Source organism: Rhinoderma darwinii, chromosome 3 (genome assembly GCF_050947455.1).
Source record: "Rhinoderma darwinii isolate aRhiDar2 chromosome 3, aRhiDar2.hap1, whole genome shotgun sequence".
Taxonomy (NCBI): domain Eukaryota; kingdom Metazoa; phylum Chordata; class Amphibia; order Anura; family Rhinodermatidae; genus Rhinoderma; species Rhinoderma darwinii.
The window spans coordinates 260,711,106-260,726,823 of record NC_134689.1 but is presented as its reverse complement, the minus strand read 5'-3'; the positions used below and the strand labels follow the sequence as shown (position 1 = coordinate 260,726,823).

At 36.5% G+C, this 15,718-nt stretch overlaps 9 non-coding genes across 9 annotated transcripts; all 9 read right to left on the bottom strand.

Annotated features, from left to right (window-relative positions):
- Nucleotides 1-1,577: 1,577 nt before the first annotated feature.
- TRNAI-AAU (transfer RNA isoleucine (anticodon AAU)) lies at nucleotides 1,578-1,651 on the bottom strand. The gene has a single exon. It is a non-coding gene; the product is annotated as a tRNA-Ile (tRNA).
- Nucleotides 1,652-8,040: 6,389 nt separating this feature from the next.
- On the bottom strand, nucleotides 8,041-8,114 carry TRNAI-AAU (transfer RNA isoleucine (anticodon AAU)). The gene has a single exon. It is a non-coding gene; the product is annotated as a tRNA-Ile (tRNA).
- Nucleotides 8,115-8,944: 830 nt separating this feature from the next.
- On the bottom strand, nucleotides 8,945-9,018 carry TRNAI-AAU (transfer RNA isoleucine (anticodon AAU)). Its single transcript has one exon. It is a non-coding gene; the product is annotated as a tRNA-Ile (tRNA).
- An 820-nt stretch (nucleotides 9,019-9,838) lies between these two features.
- Nucleotides 9,839-9,912, bottom strand: TRNAI-AAU (transfer RNA isoleucine (anticodon AAU)). Its single transcript has one exon. It is a non-coding gene; the product is annotated as a tRNA-Ile (tRNA).
- Nucleotides 9,913-10,731: 819 nt separating this feature from the next.
- TRNAI-AAU (transfer RNA isoleucine (anticodon AAU)) lies at nucleotides 10,732-10,805 on the bottom strand. Its single transcript has one exon. It is a non-coding gene; the product is annotated as a tRNA-Ile (tRNA).
- Nucleotides 10,806-11,810: 1,005 nt separating this feature from the next.
- TRNAI-AAU (transfer RNA isoleucine (anticodon AAU)) lies at nucleotides 11,811-11,884 on the bottom strand. Its single transcript has one exon. It is a non-coding gene; the product is annotated as a tRNA-Ile (tRNA).
- An 820-nt stretch (nucleotides 11,885-12,704) lies between these two features.
- TRNAI-AAU (transfer RNA isoleucine (anticodon AAU)) lies at nucleotides 12,705-12,778 on the bottom strand. Its single transcript has one exon. It is a non-coding gene; the product is annotated as a tRNA-Ile (tRNA).
- An 819-nt stretch (nucleotides 12,779-13,597) lies between these two features.
- On the bottom strand, nucleotides 13,598-13,671 carry TRNAI-AAU (transfer RNA isoleucine (anticodon AAU)). Its single transcript has one exon. It is a non-coding gene; the product is annotated as a tRNA-Ile (tRNA).
- A 1,005-nt stretch (nucleotides 13,672-14,676) lies between these two features.
- Nucleotides 14,677-14,750, bottom strand: TRNAI-AAU (transfer RNA isoleucine (anticodon AAU)). Its single transcript has one exon. It is a non-coding gene; the product is annotated as a tRNA-Ile (tRNA).
- Between the last annotated feature and the right edge of the window lie 968 nt (nucleotides 14,751-15,718).

The window sequence follows — 15,718 nt, the reverse complement described above, 5'->3', positions numbered from 1 at the left end:
TTATTTTTCCATTCCACCCCACAAAGAGTTTTCTTTCAGTACATTATATGGTACATTAAATGCTGCCATTAAAAACAAGAACTTGTCTCGCTAAAAACAAGCCCTTATATGACTATGAGGACGGAAAAATAATAAAGGTATGACTATCGGAATACAAAGAGGCAAAATCAAGATATTATTTTTGTCCTTAAGGTTGAAATTGAACCTCTAAGATGATTTCATGCAACAAACTCTGCATTTCTATAAATCACCGGTTAGACCATACATGGAATATTGTGTACAGTTTTAAGCACCTGTGTATGAGAAGGACATTGCTGAACTAGAATGCGTGCAAAGAAGGGAAAGCAAGGTAATTAAAGGACCTCATCACAGACGGGGATTCTTTACTGTAAGAGCAGTTCGACGATTGAACTCTCTGCCACATTGAAAAGTGTTTTTTTGAAAAATATAAAATTTCATCATATTTGTACCAGATTCTGGAGATGGAACTTTGATCCAGGAATTTATTCTAATAGCCATATTTGGAGTAAGGGAGGAATTTTTCCCCTAATGAGAAAATTGGAATGCACTCCAAGACAGTTTTTGCCTTCCTCTGGATCAACACGGCAGGTTTATAGGTTGAATTTGATGGACCTTTTTTCAATATTATCAACTATTCAACTCTGTAACAAAAGTGAGCTTACATTGCCCGTATGGGGATCGAACCCGTGACCTTGGCGTTATTAGCACCACGCTCTAACCAACTGAGCTAACCGGCCACTTTTACACCAAAGATTCACGTCACGTCAGTAGAAAATACATGCAAACGTGTATTCATATTGATATCCTATTAACCTGAATAATAAAATAAACTTGCAATTTTTACTACTCAAAAAGCATTGGACAAATTGCTTTTGTGTTTTCCATTCCACCCCACAAAGCGTTTTCTTCAGTACATTATATGGTACATTAAATGCTGCCATTAAAAACAAGAACTTGTCTCGCTAAAAACAAGCCCTTATATGACTATGAGGATGGAAAAATAATAAAGTTATGACTATCAGAATACAAAGAGGCAAAATCAAGATATTATTTGTGTCCTTAAGGTTGAAATTGAACCTCTAAGATGATTTCATGCAACAAACTCTGCATTTCTATAAATCACCGGTTAGACCATACATGGAATATTGTGTACAGTTTTAAGCACCTGTGTATGAGAAGGACATTGCTGAACTAGAATGCGTGCAAAGACGGGAAAGCAAGGTAATTAAAGGACCTCATCACAGACGGGGATTCTTTACTGTAAGAGCAGTTCGACGATTGAACTCTCTGCCACATTGAAAAGTGTTTTTTTGAAAAATATAAAATTTCATCATATTTGTACCAGATTCTGGAGATGGAACTTTGATCCAGGAATTTATTCTAATAGCCATATTTGGAGTAAGGGAGGAATTTTTCCCCTAATGACAACATTGGAATGCACTCCAAGACAGTTTTTGCCTTCCTCTGGATCAACACGGCAGGTTTATAGGTTGAATTTGATGGACCTTTTTTCAATATTATCAACTATTCAACTCTGTAACAAAAGTGAGCTTCCATGGCCCATACGGGGATCGAACCCGTGACCTTGGCGTTATTAGCACCATGCTCTAACCAACTGAGCTAATCGGCCACTTTTACACCAAAGATTCACGTCACGTCAGTAGAAAATACATGCAAACGTGTATTCATATTGATATCCTATTAACCTGAATAATAAAATAAACTTGCAATTTTTACTACTCAAAAAGCATTGGACAAATTGCTTTTGTGTTTTCCATTCCACCCCACAAAGAGTTTTCTTCAGTACATTATATGGTACATTAAATGCTGCCATTAAAAACAAGAACTTGTCTCGCTAAAAACAAGCCCTTATATGACTATGAGGACGGAAAAATAATAAAGTTATGACTATCGGAATACAAAGAGGCAAAATCAAGATATTATTTTTCCATTCCACCCCACAAAGAGTTTTCTTTCAGTACATTATATGGTACATTAAATGCTGCCATTAAAAACAAGAACTTGTCTCGCTAAAAACAAGCCCTTATATGACTATGAGGACGGAAAAATAATAAAGGTATGACTATCGGAATACAAAGAGGCAAAATCAAGATATTATTTTTGTCCTTAAGGTTGAAATTGAACCTCTAAGATGATTTCATGCAACAAACTCTGCATTTCTATAAATCACCGGTTAGACCATACATGGAATATTGTGTACAGTTTTAAGCACCTGTGTATGAGAAGGACATTGCTGAACTAGAATGCGTGCAAAGAAGGGAAAGCAAGGTAATTAAAGGACCTCATCACAGACGGGGATTCTTTACTGTAAGAGCAGTTCGACGATTGAACTCTCTGCCACATTGAAAAGTGTTTTTTTGAAAAATATAAAATTTCATCATATTTGTACCAGATTCTGGAGATGGAACTTTGATCCAGGAATTTATTCTAATAGCCATATTTGGAGTAAGGGAGGAATTTTTCCCCTAATGAGAAAATTGGAATGCAGTCCAAGACAGTTTTTGCCTTCCTCTGGATCAACACGGCAGGTTTATAGGTTGAATTTGATGGACCTTTTTTCAATATTATCAACTATTCAACTCTGTAACAAGCATGTAACAAAAGTGAGCTTCCATGGCCCGTACGGGGATCGAACCCGTGACCTAGGCGTTATTAGCACCACGCTCTAACCAACTGAGCGAACCGGCCACTTTTACACCAAAGATTCACGTCACGTCAGTAGAAAATACATGCAAACGTGTATTCATATTGATATCCTATTAACCTGAATAATAAAATAAACTTGCAATTTTTATTACTCAAAAAGCATTGGACAAATTGCTTTTGTGTTTTCCATTCCACCCCACAAAGAGTTTTCTTTCAGTACATTATATGGTACATTAAATGCTGCCATTAAAAACAAGAACTTGTCTCGCTAAAAACAAGCCCTTATATGACTATGAGGACGGAAAAATAATAAAGTTATGACTATCGGAATACAAAGAGGCAAAATCAAGATATTATTTTTATCCTTAAGGTTGAAATTGAACCTCTAAGATGATTTCATGCAACAAACTCTGCATTTCTATAAATCACCGGTTAGACCATACATGGAATATTGTGTACAGTTTCAAGCACCTGTGTATGAGAAGGACATTGCTGAACTAGAATGCGTGCAAAGAAGGGAAAGCAAGGTAATTAAAGGACCTCATCACAGACGGGGATTCTTTACTGTAAGAGCAGTTCGACGATTGAACTCTCTGCCACATTGAAAAGTGTTTTTTTGAAAAATATAAAATTTCATCATATTTGTACCAGATTCTGGAGATGGAACTTTGATCCAGGAATTTATTCTAATAGCCATATTTGGAGTAAGGGAGGAATTTTTCCCCTAATGACAACATTGGAATGCACTCCAAGACAGTTTTTGCCTTCCTCTGGATCAACACGGCAGGTTTATAGGTTGAATTTGATGGACCTTTTTTCAATATTATCAACTATTCAACTCTGTAACAAAAGTGAGCTTACATTGCCCGTATGGGGATCGAACCCGTGACCTTGGCGTTATTAGCACCACGCTCTAACCAACTGAGCTAACCGGCCACTTTTACACCAAAGATTCACGTCACGTCAGTAGAAAATACATGCAAACGTTTATTCATATTGATATCCTATTAACCTGAATAATAAAATAAACTTGTAATTTTTACTACTCAAAAAGCATTGGACAAATTGCTTTTGTGTTTTCCATTCCACCCCACAAAGAGTTTTCTTTCAGTACATTATATGGTACATTAAATGCTGCCATTAAAAACAAGAACTTGTCTCGCTAAAAACAAGCCCTTATATGACTATGAGGACGGAAAAATAATAAAGTTATGACTATCAGAATACAAAGAGGCAAAATCAAGATATTATTTGTGTCCTTAAGGTTGAAATTGAACCTCTAAGATGATTTCATGCAACAAACTCTGCATTTCTATAAATCACCGGTTAGACCATACATGGAATATTGTGTACAGTTTTAAGCACCTGTGTATGAGAAGGACATTGCTGAACTAGAATGCGTGCAAAGACGGGAAAGCAAGGTAATTAAAGGACCTCATCACAGACGGGGATTCTTTACTGTAAGAGCAGTTCGACGATTGAACTCTCTGCCACATTGAAAAGTGTTTTTTTGAAAAATATAAAATTTCATCATATTTGTACCAGATTCTGGAGATGGAACTTTGATCCAGGAATTTATTCTAATAGCCATATTTGGAGTAAGGGAGGAATTTTTCCCCTAATGACAACATTGGAATGCACTCCAAGACAGTTTTTGCCTTCCTCTGGATCAACACGGCAGGTTTATAGGTTGAATTTGATGGACCTTTTTTCAATATTATCAACTATTCAACTCTGTAACAAAAGTGAGCTTCCATGGCCCATACGGGGATCAAACCCGTGACCTTGGCGTTATTAGCACCACGCTCTAACCAACTGAGCTAATCGGCCACTTTTACACCAAAGATTCACGTCACGTCAGTAGAAAATACATGCAAACGTGTATTCATATTGATATCCTATTAACCTGAATAATAAAATAAACTTGCAATTTTTACTACTCAAAAAGCATTGTACAAATTGCTTTTGTGTTTTCCATTCCACCCCACAAAGAGTTTTCTTCAGTACATTATATGGTACATTAAATGCTGCCATTAAAAACAAGAACTTGTCTCGCTAAAAACAAGCCCTTATATGACTATGAGGACGGAAAAATAATAAAGTTATGACTATCAGAATACAAAGAGGCAAAATCAAGATATTATTTGTGTCCTTAAGGTTGAAATTGAACCTCTAAGATGATTTCATGCAACAAACTCTGCATTTCTATAAATCACCGGTTAGACCATACATGGAATATTGTGTACAGTTTTAAGCACCTGTGTATGAGAAGGACATTGCTGAACTAGAATGCGTGCAAAGACGGGAAAGCAAGGTAATTAAAGGACCTCATCACAGACGGGGATTCTTTACTGTAAGAGCAGTTCGACGATTGAACTCTCTGCCACATTGAAAAGTGTTTTTTTGAAAAATATAAAATTTCATCATATTTGTACCAGATTCTGGAGATGGAACTTTGATCCAGGAATTTATTCTAATAGCCATATTTGGAGTAAGGGAGGAATTTTTCCCCTAATGACAACATTGGAATGCACTCCAAGACAGTTTTTGCCTTCCTCTGGATCAACACGGCAGGTTTATAGGTTGAATTTGATGGACCTTTTTTCAATATTATCAACTATTCAACTCTGTAACAAAAGTGAGCTTCCATGGCCCATACGGGGATCAAACCCGTGACCTTGGCGTTATTAGCACCACGCTCTAACCAACTGAGCTAATCGGCCACTTTTACACCAAAGATTCACGTCACGTCAGTAGAAAATACATGCAAACGTGTATTCATATTGATATCCTATTAACCTGAATAATAAAATAAACTTGCAATTTTTACTACTCAAAAAGCATTGGACAAATTGCTTTTGTGTTTTCCATTCCACCCCACAAAGAGTTTTCTTCAGTACATTATATGGTACATTAAATGCTGCCATTAAAAACAAGAACTTGTCTCGCTAAAAACAAGCCCTTATATGACTATGAGGACGGAAAAATAATAAAGTTATGACTATCGGAATACAAAGAGGCAAAATCAAGATATTATTTTTGTCCTTAAGGTTGAAATTGGACCTCTAAGATGATTTCATGCAACAAACTCTGCATTTCTATAAATCACCGGTTAGACCATACATGGAATATTGTGTACAGTTTCAAGCACCTGTGTATGAGAAGGACATTGCTGAACTAGAATGCGTGCAAAGAAGGGAAAGCAAGGTAATTAAAGGACCTCATCACAGACGGGGATTCTTTACTGTAAGAGCAGTTCGACGATTGAACTCTCTGCCACATTGAAAAGTGTTTTTTTGAAAAATATAAAATTTCATCATATTTGTACCAGATTCTGGAGATGGAACTTTGATCCAGGAATTTATTCTAATAGCCATATTTGGAGTAAGGGAGGAATTTTTCCCCTAATGAGAAAATTGGAATGCACTCCAAGACAGTTTTTGCCTTCCTCTGGATCAACACGGCAGGTTTATAGGTTGAATTTGATGGACCTTTTTTCAATATTATCAACTATTCAACTCTGTAACAAGCATGTAACAAAAGTGAGCTTCCATGGCCCGTACGGGGATCGAACCCGTGACCTTGGCGTTATTAGCACCACGCTCTAACCAACTGAGCGAACCGGCCACTTTTACACCAAAGATTCACGTCACGTCAGTAGAAAATACATGCAAACGTGTATTCATATTGATATCCTATTAACCTGAATAATAAAATAAACTTGCAATTTTTATTACTCAAAAAGCATTGGACAAATTGCTTTTGTGTTTTCCATTCCACCCCACAAAGAGTTTTCTTTCAGTACATTATATGGTACATTAAATGCTGCCATTAAAAACAAGAACTTGTCTCGCTAAAAACAAGCCCTTATATGACTATGAGGACGGAAAAATAATAAAGTTATGACTATCGGAATACAAAGAGGCAAAATCAAGATATTATTTTTATCCTTAAGGTTGAAATTGAACCTCTAAGATGATTTCATGCAACAAACTCTGCATTTCTATAAATCACCGGTTAGACCATACATGGAATATTGTGTACAGTTTCAAGCACCTGTGTATGAGAAGGACATTGCTGAACTAGAATGCGTGCAAAGAAGGGAAAGCAAGGTAATTAAAGGACCTCATCACAGACGGGGATTCTTTACTGTAAGAGCAGTTCGACGATTGAACTCTCTGCCACATTGAAAAGTGTTTTTTTGAAAAATATAAAATTTCATCATATTTGTACCAGATTCTGGAGATGGAACTTTGATCCAGGAATTTATTCTAATAGCCATATTTGGAGTAAGGGAGGAATTTTTCCCCTAATGACAACATTGGAATGCACTCCAAGACAGTTTTTGCCTTCCTCTGGATCAACACGGCAGGTTTATAGGTTGAATTTGATGGACCTTTTTTCAATATTATCAACTATTCAACTCTGTAACAAAAGTGAGCTTACATTGCCCGTATGGGGATCGAACCCGTGACCTTGGCGTTATTAGCACCACGCTCTAACCAACTGAGCTAACCGGCCACTTTTACACCAAAGATTCACGTCACGTCAGTAGAAAATACATGCAAACGTGTATTCATAATGATATCCTATTAACCTGAATAATAAAATAAACTTGTAATTTTTACTACTCAAAAAGCATTGGACAAATTGCTTTTGTGTTTTCCATTCCACCCCACAAAGAGTTTTCTTTCAGTACATTATATGGTACATTAAATGCTGCCATTAAAAACAAGAACTTGTCTCGCTAAAAACAAGCCCTTATATGACTATGAGGACGGAAAAATAATAAAGTTATGACTATCAGAATACAAAGAGGCAAAATCAAGATATTATTTGTGTCCTTAAGGTTGAAATTGAACCTCTAAGATGATTTCATGCAACAAACTCTGCATTTCTATAAATCACCGGTTAGACCATACATGGAATATTGTGTACAGTTTTAAGCACCTGTGTATGAGAAGGACATTGCTGAACTAGAATGCGTGCAAAGACGGGAAAGCAAGGTAATTAAAGGACCTCATCACAGACGGGGATTCTTTACTGTAAGAGCAGTTCGACGATTGAACTCTCTGCCACATTGAAAAGTGTTTTTTTGAAAAATATAAAATTTCATCATATTTGTACCAGATTCTGGAGATGGAACTTTGATCCAGGAATTTATTCTAATAGCCATATTTGGAGCAAGGGAGGAATTTTTCCCCTAATGACAACATTGGAATGCACTCCAAGACAGTTTTTGCCTTCCTCTGGATCAACACGGCAGGTTTATAGGTTGAATTTGATGGACCTTTTTTCAATATTATCAACTATTCAACTCTGTAACAAGCATGTAACAAAAGTGAGCTTCCATGGCCCGTACGGGGATCGAACCCGTGACCTTGGCGTTATTAGCACCACGCTCTAACCAACTGAGCTAACCGGCCACTTTTACACCAAAGATTCACGTCACGTCAGTAGAAAATACATGCAAACGTGTATTCATATTGATATCCTATTAACCTGAATAATAAAATAAACTTGCAATTTTTACTACTCAAAAAGCATTGGACAAATTGCTTTTGTGTTTTCCATTCCACCCCACAAAGAGTTTTCTTCAGTAAATTATATGGTACATTAAATGCTGCCATTAAAAACAAGAACTTGTCTCGCTAAAAACAAGCCCTTATATGACTATGAGGACGGAAAAATAATAAAGTTATGACTATCGGAATACAAAGAGGCAAAATCAAGATATTATTTTTGTCCTTAAGGTTGAAATTGGACCTCTAAGATGATTTCATGCAACAAACTCTGCATTTCTATAAATCACCGGTTAGACCATACATGGAATATTGTGTACAGTTTTGAGCACCTGTGTATGAGAAGGACATTGCTGAACTAGAATGCATGCAAAGAAGGGAAAGCAAGGTAATTAAAGGACCTCATCACAGACGGGGATTCTTTACTGTAAGAGCAGTTCGACGATTGAACTCTCTGCCACATTGAAAAGTGTTTTTTTGAAAAATATAAAATTTCATCATATTTGTACTAGATTCTGGAGATGGAACTTTGATCCAGGAATTTATTCTAATAGCCATATTTTGAGTAAGGGAGGAATTTTTCCCCTAATGACAACATTGGAATGCACTCCAAGACAGTTTTTGCCTTCCTCTGGATCAACACGGCAGGTTTATAAGTTGAATTTGATGGACCTTTTTTCAATATTATCAACTATTCAACTCTGTAACAAGCATGTAACAAAAGTGAGCTTCCATGGCCCGTACGGGGATCGAACCCGTGACCTTGGCGTTATTAGCACCACGCTCTAACCAACTGAGCTAACCGGCCACTTTTACACCAAAGATTCACGTCACGTCAGTAGAAAATACATGCAAACGTGTATTCATATTGATATCCTATTAACCTGAATAATAAAATAAACTTGCAATTTTTACTACTCAAAAAGCATTGGACAAATTGCTTTTGTGTTTTCCATTCCACCCCACAAAGAGTTTTCTTTCAGTACATTATATGGTACATTAAATGCTGCCATTAAAAACAAGAACTTGTCTCGCTAAAAACAAGCCCTTATATGACTATGAGGACGGAAAAATAATAAAGTTATGACTATCGGAATACAAAGAGGCAAAATCAAGATATTATTTTTATCCTTAAGGTTGAAATTGAACCTCTAAGATGATTTCATGCAACAAACTCTGCATTTCTATAAATCACCGGTTAGACCATACATGGAATATTGTGTACAGTTTCAAGCACCTGTGTATGAGAAGGACATTGCTGAACTAGAATGCGTGCAAAGAAGGGAAAGCAAGGTAATTAAAGGACCTCATCACAGACGGGGATTCTTTACTGTAAGAGCAGTTCGACGATTGAACTCTCTGCCACATTGAAAAGTGTTTTTTTGAAAAATATAAAATTTCATCATATTTGTACCAGATTCTGGAGATGGAACTTTGATCCAGGAATTTATTCTAATAGCCATATTTGGAGTAAGGGAGGAATTTTTCCCCTAATGACAACATTGGAATGCACTCCAAGACAGTTTTTGCCTTTCTCTGGATCAACACGGCAGGTTTATAGGTTGAATTTGATGGACCTTTTTTCAATATTATCAACTATTCAACTCTGTAACAAAAGTGAGCTTCCATGGCCCATACGGGGATCGAACCCGTGACCTTGGCGTTATTAGCACCACGCTCTAACCAACTGAGCTAATCGGCCACTTTTACACCAAAGATTCACGTCACGTCAGTAGAAAATACATGCAAACGTGTATTCATATTGATATCCTATTAACCTGAATAATAAAATAAACTTGCAATTTTTACTACTCAAAAAGCATTGGACAAATTGCTTTTGTGTTTTCCATTCCACCCCACAAAGAGTTTTCTTCAGTACATTATATGGTACATTAAATGCTGCCATTAAAAACAAGAACTTGTCTCGCTAAAAACAAGCCCTTATATGACTATGAGGACGGAAAAATAATAAAGTTATGACTATCGGAATACAAAGAGGCAAAATCAAGATATTATTTTTGTCCTTAAGGTTGAAATTGGACCTCTAAGATGATTTCATGCAACAAACTCTGCATTTCTATAAATCACCGGTTAGACCATACATGGAATATTGTGTACAGTTTCAAGCACCTGTGTATGAGAAGGACATTGCTGAACTAGAATGCGTGCAAAGAAGGGAAAGCAAGGTAATTAAAGGACCTCATCACAGACGAGGATTCTTTACTGTAAGAGCAGTTCGACGATTGAACTCTCTGCCACATTGAAAAGTGTTTTTTTGAAAAATATAAAATTTCATCATATTTGTACCAGATTCTGGAGATGGAACTTTGATCCAGGAATTTATTCTAATAGCCATATTTGGAGTAAGGGAGGAATTTTTCCCCTAATGACAACATTGGAATGCACTCCAAGACAGTTTTTGCCTTCCTCTGGATCAACACGGCAGGTTTATAGGTTGAATTTGATGGACTTTTTTTCAATATTATCAACTATTCAACTCTGTCACAAAAGTGAGCTTCCATGGCCCGTACGGGGATCGAACCCGTGACCTTGGCGTTATTAGCACCACGCTCTAACCAACTGAGCTAACCAGCCACTTTTAAAACAAAGATTCACGTCACGTCAGTAGAAAATACATGCAAACGTGTATTCATATTGATATCCTATTAACCTGAATAATAAAATAAACTTGCAATTTTTACTACTCAAAAAGCATTGGACAAATTGCTTTTGTGTTTTCCATTCCACCCCACAAAGAGTTTTCTTCAGTACATTATATGGTACATTAAATGCTGCCATTAAAAACAAGAACTTGTCTCGCTAAAAACAAGCCCTTATATGACTATGAGGACGGAAAAATAATAAAGTTATGACTATCGGAATACAAAGAGGCAAAATCAAGATATTATTTTTCCATTCCACCCCACAAAGAGTTTTCTTTCAGTACATTATATGGTACATTAAATGCTGCCATTAAAAACAAGAACTTTTCTCGCTAAAAACAAGCCCTTATATGACTATGAGGACGGAAAAATAATAAAGTTATGACTATCAGAATACAAAGAGGCAAAATCAAGATATTATTTTTGTCCTTAAGGTTGAAATTGAACCTCTAAGATGATTTCATGCAACAAACTCTGCATTTCTATAAATCACCGGTTAGACCATACATGGAATATTGTGTACAGTTTTAAGCACCTGTGTATGAGAAGGACATTGCTGAACTAGAATGCGTGCAAAGAAGGGAAAGCAAGGTAATTAAAGGACCTCATCACAGACGGGGATTCTTTACTGTAAGAGCAGTTCGACGATTGAACTCTCTGCCACATTGAAAAGTGTTTTTTTGAAAAATATAAAATTTCATCATATTTGTACCAGATTCTGGAGATGGAACTTTGATCCAGGAATTTATTCTAATAGCCATATTTGGAGTAAGGGAGGAATTTTTCCCCTAATGAGAAAATTGGAATGCACTCCAAGACAGTTTTTGCCTTCCTCTGGATCAACACGGCAGGTTTATAGGTTGAATTTGATGGACCTTTTTTCAATATTATCAACTATTCAACTCTGTAACAAGCATGTAACAAAAGTGAGCTTCCATGGCCCGTACGGGGATCGAACCCGTGACCTTGGCGTTATTAGCACCACGCTCTAACCAACTGAGCTAACCGGCCACTTTTACACCAAAGATTCACGTCACGTCAGTAGAAAATACATGCAAACGTGTATTCATATTGATATCCTATTAACCTGAATAATAAAATAAACTTGCAATTTTTACTACTCAAAAAGCATTGGACAAATTGCTTTTGTGTTTTCCATTCCACCCCACAAAGAGTTTTCTTTCAGTACATTATATGGTACATTAAATGCTGCCATTAAAAACAAGAACTTGTCTCGCTAAAAACAAGCCCTTATATGACTATGAGGACGGAAAAATAATAAAGTTATGACTATCGGAATACAAAGAGGCAAAATCAAGATATTATTTTTATCCTTAAGGTTGAAATTGAACCTCTAAGATGATTTCATGCAACAAACTCTGCATTTCTATAAATCACCGGTTAGACCATACATGGAATATTGTGTACAGTTTCAAGCACCTGTGTATGAGAAGGACATTGCTGAACTAGAATGCGTGCAAAGAAGGGAAAGCAAGGTAATTAAAGGACCTCATCACAGACGGGGATTCTTTACTGTAAGAGCAGTTCGACGATTGAACTCTCTGCCACATTGAAAAGTGTTTTTTTGAAAAATATAAAATTTCATCATATTTGTACCAGATTCTGGAGATGGAACTTTGATCCAGGAATTTATTCTAATAGCCATATTTGGAGTAAGGGAGGAATTTTTCCCCTAATGACAACATTGGAATGCACTCCAAGACAGTTTTTGCCTTTCTCTGGATCAACACGGCAGGTTTATAGGTTGAATTTGATGGACCTTTTTTCAATATTATCAACTATTCAACTCTGTAACAAAAGTGAGCTTCCATGGCCCATACGGGGATCGAACCCGTGACCTTGGCGTTATTAGCACCACGCTCTAACCAACTGAGCTAATCGGCCACTTTTACACCAAAGATTCACGTCACGTCAGTAGAAAATACATGCAAACGTGTATTCATATTGATATCCTATTAACCTGAATAATAAAATAAACTTGCAATTTTTACTACTCAAAAAGCATTGGACAAATTGCTTTTGTGTTTTCCATTCCACCCCACAAAGAGTTTTCTTCAGTACATTATATGGTACATTAAATGCTGCCATTAAAAACAAGAACTTGTCTCGCTAAAAACAAGCCCTTATATGACTATGAGGACGGAAAAATAATAAAGTTATGACTATCGGAATACAAAGAGGCAAAATCAAGATATTATTTTTGTCCTTAAGGTTGAAATTGGACCTCTAAGATGATTTCATGCAACAAACTCTGCATTTCTATAAATCACCGGTTAGACCATACATGGAATATTGTGTACAGTTTCAAGCACCTGTGTATGAGAAGGACATTGCTGAACTAGAATGCGTGCAAAGAAGGGAAAGCAAGGTAATTAAAGGACCTCATCACAGACGAGGATTCTTTACTGTAAGAGCAGTTCGACGATTGAACTCTCTGCCACATTGAAAAGTGTTTTTTTGAAAAATATAAAATTTCATCATATTTGTACCAGATTCTGGAGATGGAACTTTGATCCAGGAATTTATTCTAATAGCCATATTTGGAGTAAGGGAGGAATTTTTCCCCTAATGACAACATTGGAATGCACTCCAAGACAGTTTTTGCCTTCCTCTGGATCAACACGGCAGGTTTATAGGTTGAATTTGATGGACTTTTTTTCAATATTATCAACTATTCAACTCTGTCACAAAAGTGAGCTTCCATGGCCCGTACGGGGATCGAACCCGTGACCTTGGCGTTATTAGCACCACGCTCTAACCAACTGAGCTAACCAGCCACTTTTAAAACAAAGATTCACGTCACGTCAGTAGAAAATACATGCAAACGTGTATTCATATTGATATCCTATTAACCTGAATAATAAAATAAACTTGCAATTTTTACTACTCAAAAAGCATTGGACAAATTGCTTTTGTGTTTTCCATTCCACCCCACAAAGAGTTTTCTTCAGTACATTATATGGTACATTAAATGCTGCCATTAAAAACAAGAACTTGTCTCGCTAAAAACAAGCCCTTATATGACTATGAGGACGGAAAAATAATAAAGTTATGACTATCGGAATACAAAGAGGCAAAATCAAGATATTATTTTTCCATTCCACCCCACAAAGAGTTTTCTTTCAGTACATTATATGGTACATTAAATGCTGCCATTAAAAACAAGAACTTTTCTCGCTAAAAACAAGCCCTTATATGACTATGAGGACGGAAAAATAATAAAGTTATGACTATCAGAATACAAAGAGGCAAAATCAAGATATTATTTTTGTCCTTAAGGTTGAAATTGAACCTCTAAGATGATTTCATGCAACAAACTCTGCATTTCTATAAATCACCGGTTAGACCATACATGGAATATTGTGTACAGTTTTAAGCACCTGTGTATGAGAAGGACATTGCTGAACTAGAATGCGTGCAAAGAAGGGAAAGCAAGGTAATTAAAGGACCTCATCACAGACGGGGATTCTTTACTGTAAGAGCAGTTCGACGATTGAACTCTCTGCCACATTGAAAAGTGTTTTTTTGAAAAATATAAAATTTCATCATATTTGTACCAGATTCTGGAGATGGAACTTTGATCCAGGAATTTATTCTAATAGCCATATTTGGAGTAAGGGAGGAATTTTTCCCCTAATGAGAAAATTGGAATGCACTCCAAGACAGTTTTTGCCTTCCTCTGGATCAACACGGCAGGTTTATAGGTTGAATTTGATGGACCTTTTTTCAATATTATCAACTATTCAACTCTGTAACAAGCATGTAACAAAAGTGAGCTTCCATGGCCCGTACGGGGATCGAACCCGTGACCTTGGCGTTATTAGCACCACGCTCTAACCAACTGAGCTAACCGGCCACTTTTACACCAAAGATTCACGTCACGTCAGTAGAAAATACATGCAAACGTGTATTCATATTGATATCCTATTAACCTGAATAATAAAATAAACTTGCAATTTTTACTACTCAAAAAGCATTGGACAAATTGCTTTTGTGTTTTCCATTCCACCCCACAAAGAGTTTTCTTTCAGTACATTATATGGTACATTAAATGCTGCCATTAAAAACAAGAACTTGTCTCGCTAAAAACAAGCCCTTATATGACTATGAGGACGGAAAAATAATAAAGTTATGACTATCGGAATACAAAGAGGCAAAATCAAGATATTATTTTTATCCTTAAGGTTGAAATTGAACCTCTAAGATGATTTCATGCAACAAACTCTGCATTTCTATAAATCACCGGTTAGACCATACATGGAATATTGTGTACAGTTTCAAGCACCTGTGTATGAGAAGGACATTGCTGAACTAGAATGCGTGCAAAGAAGGGAAAGCAAGGTAATTAAAGGACCTCATCACAGACGGGGATTCTTTACTGTAAGAGCAGTTCGACGATTGAACTCTCTGCCACATTGAAAAGTGTTTTTTTGAAAAATATAAAATTTCATCATATTTGTACCAGATTCTGGAGATGGAACTTTGATCCAGGAATTTATTCTAATAGCCATATTTGGAGTAAGGGAGGAATTTTTCCCCTAATGACAACATTGGAATGCACTCCAAGACAGTTTTTGCCTTCCTCTGGATCAACACGGCAGGTTTATAGGTTGAATTTGATGGACCTTTTTTCAATATTATCAACTATTCAACTCTGTAACAAAAACGAGCTTACATTGCCCGTATGGGGATCGAACCCGTGACCTTGGCGTTATTAGCACCACGCTCTAACCAACTGAGCTAACCGGCCACTTTTACACCAAAGATTCACGTCACGTCAGTAGAAAATACATGCAAACGTGTATTCATATTGATATCCTATTA